General features: G+C 35.6%; 1 pseudogene; it reads right to left on the bottom strand.

The window, feature by feature from the left end:
• Positions 1-6989: 6989 nt before the first annotated feature.
• On the bottom strand, positions 6990-7607 carry LOC118990343 (high mobility group protein B2-like; annotated as a pseudogene).
• Positions 7608-8231: the final 624 nt, after the last annotated feature.

Consider the following 8231-nt stretch of genomic DNA (forward strand, 5'->3'; position numbering starts at 1 on the left):
TTTATTCAACATAGTATTTTTAAGTCCTAACCACAACAGCCAGGCAAGAAAACAAAACCGAAAACATCTAAATTGGAATGGAAGGAGAAAAATTGTCGTTATTTGCATATGGTATGATACTATATAGAGAGAATCCTAAAGATAGCACATACACACAAAAAATAAAAATAAAATATGCCATACTATTTAAGAGTTGACATAGAAAATATAAAATATTTGAATATAAACATAACTAAAATTAATTTACCTTATTTGGAAGTAGGTTAGGATATTTATTTACATCCCATATGGTATGAATAGATTCCATACCTTCAATTAAGTCTTAGCTGTATAAGGAAAGTTATTATAGCTAATTGAGTTATACCATGTTTTTCTTATTCAAGATGATATTTTAAAATTTGCCCCATATAGTGTAGTCTAAATGCATTGTACTTGAGGTGGTAAGATGAAGGAAAACTCGTATTCTCATATTTAATCAAAGATAGTATCAATTTAAAGAATGATTTTCTTTTTTATCTTTCTTAATTTTTTATTTTTATTACTTTAAAATCTTTATTGTAATTTTTCCATTACCATTTAGTCTTCTCATTCTTCCCTTGCCCCAGCAGTCACCACACTGTTGTCCATGTCTGTGAGACCTTTTTCCTTTTCGTTCAGTCCCTCCACCCCCCTCCCCTGCCAACACACTAGCTATCACCCTTCTCTGCATCTATGTGTCAGTCCCCAATTTCCCTGTTCAGTTTGTCCATTCGATTCCACATATGAGTTAAAACAGATGGTATTTGTCTTTCTTTGACTGTCTTATTTCACTTAGCATAATGTTCTCCAGGTCCATCCATGCTGTCACAAAGGGTAAAATTTTCTTCTCTTTTATGTCTGAGTAGTATTCCATTATATAAATGTCCCATAGTTGTTTTATACACTCATCTACTGATGGGCACTTGGGCTGCTTCTGTATCTTGGTGATTGTAAGTAACACTGCAATGAACCTAGGAGTGCTTGTGTTCTTTCAAATTAGTGTTTTGGTTCCTTTGGATACATTCCCAGAAGTGGGATCCCTGCATCAAAAGGCAGATCCATTTTTAATTTTCTGACATATCTCCATACTGCTTTCCACAGTGGCTGCACCAGTCTGCATTCCCACCAACAGTGCAACAGGGTTCCCTTTTCCCCACATCCTCCCCAGCACTTGTCTGTCGATATATTGATGATAGCCATTCTAACAGGTATGAGATTGTATCTCACTGTGGCTTTAATTTGCATATCTCTAATGATTAGCGATGTTAAGCATCTTTTTCTATGTCTATTGGCCATCTGTATGTCCTCCATGGAGAAGCATCTATACAGGTCTTTGTCCATTTTTAATTGGATTGTTTATTTTTTTGGTGTTGAGTTTTATAAGTTTTTTGTAAGTTTTAGATATTAACCCCTTATCATATGTATCAGCATTCTCCCATTCTGTGGGTTATCTTTTTATTTTGTCGATGGTTTCCTTTGCTGTGCAAAAACTTTTTAGTTTGATGTAGTCCCATTTGTTTAGTTTCTCTTGCCTGAGGAGATATATCTGATAAAAAATTGCTGCAAGCAATGTCCGAGATTTTGCTGCCTGTGTTTTCCTCTACGATGTTTATGGTTTTGAGTCTAACATTTAAGTCTTTGATCCATTTTGAAATCATCCTTTTGTGTGGTATAAGAAGGTGGTCTAGATTCATTTGTCTTCACACAACTGTCCAATTTTCCCAATACCATTTATTGAGTAAACTATCTTAACCCATTGTATGTGCTTTCCTCCTCTGTCAAATATTAACTAAGTCTAGAGATGTGGGTTTATTTCTGGGCTCTTTATTCTGTTTCATTGATCTATGTGTCTGTTCTTATGCCAGTACCATGCTGTTTTCTTCATTATGCCCTTCAGATATAGTTTGATATGAGGTAGTGTGATTCCCCCAACTTTGATCTTCTTTCTCAGGATCATTGTTGCTGTGTGGGGCATTTGTGGCTTCATATACATTTTTGAAATACATGTTCTAGTTCTGTGAAATATGTCATTGGAATTTTGGTAGGAATTGCATTGAATCTATGGATTACTTTGGGTAATATGGACATTTTAATGATGTTAATTCTTCCTATCCATGAACATGGTATGTGCTTCCACCTATTTCTTCTATTTCTTTCTTCTGTGTCTTATAATTTTCTGAGTACAGGTCTTTACATACTTGATTAGGTTTTTTGTTAGGTATTTTATTCTTTTTAAGCAATTGTGAATGGGATTGTTTTCTTAATTTTCCTCTCTGTTAGTTCATTATTGGCATATACAATGCAACTTATTTCTGGACATTAACTTTGTGTCCTGCTACTGTGCTGAATTTATTTATTCAGTTTTAGTAGTTTCAGTTTATTCAGTTTTTTTTTTTTTTACCATTCTAGGAGTTTCCCAATTTTAAAGGGAATGCTAGTAGTTTTTGACCATTGAGTATGATGCTGGCAGTGGGTTTGTCATGTATGGCCTTTATTATGTTTAGGTATGTTCCAACTATTCCCAGTTTTCTGAGAGTTTTTATCATGAATGGCTGCTGGATTTTATCAAAAGCTTTTTCCTCATCTATAGATATGATCAGTGCTTTTTATCTTTCACTTTGTTTATGTGGAGAATCATATTTATTGATTTTCAGATGTGGTACCAATCTTGCATTCCTGGGGAAAAACCCGCTTGATCATGATGTATGATATTTTTGGTGCATTGCTGCATTTAGTTCGCTAATATTTTGTTGAGTATTTTAGCATCTATGTTCATCGAGGATATTGGCCTCTAATTTTATTTCTTTGTAGCATCTTTATCTGGTGTTAGAATTAAGACAATGTTGGCCCCATAAAATGAGCTTGGTAGGCTTCCTTCCTCTTCAATTTAATGAAATAGTTTGAAAAGGAGAGGTGTTAGTTCTTGGAATATTTGGCAAGATTCACCTGTGAAGCCATCTGGTTCAGAGCTTTTGTTCGTTGGGAGTGTTTTGGTTACTCCTTCAATTTCATAAATGTAATCTGTCTATTCACATTCTCTGATTCTTCCTGATTTATTTTTAGAAGATCGTATGTTTCTAGGAATTTATTTATTTTGCCCAGGTTGTCCAGTTTGTTGGCATATAATTGTTCATAATATTCTCTTAAAATCCTTTGTATTTCTTTGGTGTCAGTTGCTAGTTTTCCTCTTTCATTCCTGATTTTATTTATTTGGGTCCCTTCTCTTTTTTCTTGATGAGCCTGGTTAAAGGTTTGTCAATCTCATTTATCCTTTCAAAGAACCAGCCTTTGGAATCATTGATCTTTTGTATCATTTTTAGCAGTACTTGGATCTGACAAAATAGACTTTAAAACCAAGGGACAAAGATCCCTTGGTGATGGGAATTCGACAGTCAGCACCGTCACTCATCTTGACTTCATTCAAGATTCAGTCATTCATGGCTGCCCCCTAAATTCAGTTATGGCACATGCTATTTAAAAGATTATCAAGAAATATAAGAGTATGGACAGATTATAATGTATCTTTTAGTAACAGGTTAGGGCCAATGAAGAAATGTGCTGAGATGGATAATGATAAAGAGAATTTTCTTGTCCAAAATAAAGAAAAAGCAAATTTAAGATTTTAAGTACATATTAGTTCACACTAAAAACAACATGCCTGCTCTACTTTAAACAAACTTAAGATGAGAATCTGCACCAAACACAAATGTCTTCTAGAATACAAGTTACTGCATTTATACTTTTCATTTTGTGAAAAATTAACGAGTGTTTAATGACCATGAATCAATTTTGAAATCTTGATTTCTAATTAAAAGATTGTATATCAGAGCACATACCTAGCGTTATTCCCTTGAAATTGTACAATGACTTGTTGCTGGAATTTTTGTCTGTAACTGTTTCATGCTCTTACTTTCTCAGCTCTTGCTCTGGAAAATCTTGAGTTATTCCCAGCTGGAGAAACTTCCTGAGTGTGCAATGTTTTTACAAGTGAGTGAGCCAATGAAGTAGAAACCCCTCTTGTAGCTTTTAAATTGAGGGTCTCCGGCAACAAGCTCTTCCCTCACATGCCACTTTCGTTTTTCTTGTAATCCCTAAGTAGGGGATGTCAGCACTGTCCTTTGTGACTGAATAAGAACTGTTACCGTTAAGTGATTCCTATCTGTCAGGCTGAGCATCATAAGCTTCATGTGCATTCGTAGTTTTAATTCTCACACTCACCTGATGAGGTAGTATAGTTTTCTCAAATTTACAATCAAGAAACTGGGACTCAAAGGAACTTAGTCATTTTCCACAATTGCAATGATCAAAAAGTCTGAACTCAAAACTCTGATATTCATGACCCACCACTGTTTCTCACATTTTGTGCAGTTCCCCCCAAAAGTCTAAGGAAACTCAAGGGGGAGGAAGAAAAAAAGATCTTATCAATTCTAGCCATTGGTAGAAAAGAGAGCTTTCATCAAGTAAAAATATAAACATGCAAGGAAAAATGAAGCAGTTACACTGAGCCTGTGGAAATGTTAGTTTTCCTAAAGACAAGACAAAAATAACAGCAAAGAAAGAGATTCATTTTTAACCATTTAGGCGTGTGTGAGTAAATGCAGATTATGTGAAAATATTGGATTTTTATTGTTTTTACATATAATATGTGACTATGTGGTAGGTTAACCTATTGTTTATGCTGAATTTTATCAAGGGTAATTTGTAACCACTGATCTTAAAGACTCCACAATACATTATTTTTACTGAATTTTTTAAAAAAATGGCCGTGATCAAGGAGGATACTAGTCAATGGCTAGTTGTTATTCACAGAAGCAAACACAAATAGAAAGGTCAACAAACCTATCAAAACAAAAAAGCAACCAGATTTTAGTCACTTTCTAAAAAAAAAACATTGCTTCTGTCATTGAAAAGAGCATCCAAATGTCATTCAGCTGTTTGCCAGCCATCAGTCAGTTTTATAGACTGAATGTTTTGTCCCCCCAAATTCAGGTGTTAAATGCTTACCAAGACAGTTGACTACTTTAGTTACCAAGCAGAACAGTCCACTGCTTTTCTCCACTTCTGGAAACAGTTTTTGAAATGCAACTACTGGCCTTAAGTCTTGGTTTCTGAAGGCTTGCTTTTGGTGATTACTGGTTTTTCTGACCACTGAGGACAGCAGTGAAGTGTAGCAATGCTTTTACAACCCAGGCAGGGTTCAGAGAGATCTACTGGAAAGAATAGCAGAGGGCAATTGGTAGTCACCCTGACATCCTTTTTTTGCAGTGAAATTGCCCTCTCTTACTCCAAATTGTCTTGGTAGGTATGATGTCACCGTGGCTTTCTTTTACCACCTCCACTGGTGTGAGTCACCCAGGGCCACTCATAGTCTTCGGTATTTGTTGCAGATAATGGAAGGATTTGATCTCTCTCTGTCTTTCGATCTCCAACTGGGGATGATCTTACTCTGACTGGGGAGGGAATTTATCTGAGAAACAAACAAGCAAACAGAGGGACTCAGAACTAAAGAAAGAGGAAGAAACAGAATGGTGACTTCTCAGATTCAACCTGAGATTCCTCTTGGTCTGAGCCAGTAAAATTCTTGCTTTATTTCTTGCTACTGAAGAAGTCCTAACTTTGGGTGGGCAGACCCAAGATAAACTATTTTTGTAAGGAATCTTAGTATCACTGATGGAGGACAGTAACTGGGGCATGTCTTCCTTTCTCAGCTCTTGCTCTGGAAAATCTTGAGTTATTCCCAGTGGGAGAAACTTCCCGAGTCTGCAGTGTTTTTACAAGTGAGTGAGCCAATGAAGTAGAAACCCCTCTTGTAGCCTTTAAATTGAGGGTCTCCGGCAACAAGCTCTTCCCTCACATGCCACTTTCATCTTTCTTGTGATCCCTAAGTAGGGGATGTCAGTGTCATATTTTACTACATTTTCTAGGGCAGAGTTTTCAACAGATATGTTGCATTTGTACAAATTGTCTGTAGTTATGACATGAGGAAATTGGGTGGACAGATCACTCCTTATGAAAGATCTGAGAACTTAATGTTTGTGCATGTATTTTCTAAAATAACAGAGACCCAAAGTCTAACTAATATTATCTGGAATTCTGGCGAGGAAGAACCTTTATATTTTAACATTAAAAATAGATTTTAAAATAATAAAATGATCATGTGCACTATTGTTATAGGTGTGGAGAAATAAATATTCATTGCAATTAAATGAAATAATAAAGAACATTTTGACAATTAAAATCTTTGTAATTTTTATGTTAGTTATCAAAATATTCTACATCTGGAAGTAAAAGAAAATAAAGATAGACATGCATGATGTTTTATTTACAAAGTTTTTATCTCACTATTGTTTATAATAGTAAATATTTAAAAGCACTTGAATGCCAAATGTTGGGAATTGGTGAAATACAGTACATTCACTTTACTATTAAACACTATGGAGAAATGAATAATTAGTGATAAAGAGAAGTGCTTACATTTCATTAGTAACTAAAGCAGACATTAGGAAATGTGTGTTCTAGAACACCATGTAAGACATGCATCTGATTCTGAGTGCATTAGTGCGTGTATGTCCACATCTATGTCTTCTTTAATATACATACTTTGATGGCACATTTTTCTCAAACAAAATGCAACATTCTAAAAAACCAAAAATTTACTATCGATACTAATTCCTATGAGTTTACTGTGCTACCATACATAAGTCAAAAAATTAAGGAAACCATTAAATATTTAGAAACATTTAATATGCAAAGCTTTAAACTCTAACTGTATGTAGCAGACCCTCAAAAAGCTACAACCTGCATTTTGAAAAAAGTATTTTCCCTACAAAAAAATCTTACCAGCTGTATAAAAATCTGCACAGTTTTTATACTGAAGCTAATATCGAGCCCTTGAATTCACATTCTTAGCAAAACAGTTGCCTGAGCGCACACACACTCCACACACATCTTTATAGGATAGCCTTTTATTTTTAATCTTCATCCTCTTCCTCTTCCTTTTCCCCTTTCTCTTCTTCCTCTCATCTTCTGGTTCATCTTTCTTTGGGCCTGTTGGCCTGCCAGGTCCCTTCTTTCCCACTTCACCTTTGCCCCTGGCACAGGACGCAGCAATAGCCTTTTCACTCTACTCCTTTACCTCAGCTGCTCTTTATTCGTGTTGTTGCTTATCTTCGGCTGACTGTCCAGACCATATTTCACCTTTTTTTTGTAGTATCCCCAGTGGATAAACCAGGGTGTTCACTTTTGATCTTTGGGCGATGTTCAGAACAAAATAGGAAGAAGGCAGATGGAGGTCTTTTAGGAGCATTAGGATCTTTTTTCTTTCCTTTCTCATCACCTTTGGGAGGAACATCATTTTTCATCTCCCCATCATGGCCAGCTTTGTCACTCTTTACCATATCTTCAAACTTTGACTTTTCCTTTGCAAACATGGTTTTCCATCTTTCTGAACATTTCTCAGAGAATTTAGAAAAGTTGATGGGAGAGTCTGGGTGTTTCATCTTGTGTTCTTCCCAAAAGGTTTGTACAAAGAGGGCATATGGGGACATCTTGCCCCTTGGCTTGTTGGAGTCTCCTTTAGCCATGGTGACAGACAGCATCTACTGAGATGCTTCCCTGTCTGGGCTTTAGCATGAACTGGTTTATCCCTATATCTCTAACTTAATCTATATAGATATCTACATCTGTGTGTATAGATCCACATATATGAGAAAAGAAATATATGGAAGTATATACACACAAAAAAGATTAATTATCTCTAGATGGTGGATAATACTTTTTCATTATTTTTACTCATTTATTTCATAATTTTTACATTTAACATGTATTACTTTTCTAGTAAGAAAATATGTGTACCTAAAGGTCCTGTGTAATTGAAAAGGTTGAAAGACACTGCTCTGGGACCTGCTGTAAGCAGATGCCTTCTGAAGTTAGTAAATAGCAAGTGTGGTTCGGGAGCACATGGTGTAGTATAACTGTGTTCATTTAAAACTGCTCCTTACAGTGATTACATAAGTCCTGCAGAAAGGACATGGTAAAGAAAATATCTGAGAAAATACCACAGAAAATCCAATAGTAGGGGGTTATGAGGCAACAAAAATAGCAAGACTTCCCTAAAGGAGATTTCAAAGTGTAGACTGTGGTAGTGTGCTTTCTTGCCAGCACAAATTTTATGAAATTGTGTTAAGTACTGTGCAGTATCTGACCTTCTGGCT

The sequence above is a fragment of the Sturnira hondurensis genome, unplaced genomic scaffold (genome assembly GCF_014824575.4).
Source record: "Sturnira hondurensis isolate 20B ecotype Veracruz unplaced genomic scaffold, ASM1482457v3 Scaffold0006945, whole genome shotgun sequence".
Classification (NCBI taxonomy): Eukaryota; Metazoa; Chordata; class Mammalia; order Chiroptera; family Phyllostomidae; genus Sturnira; species Sturnira hondurensis.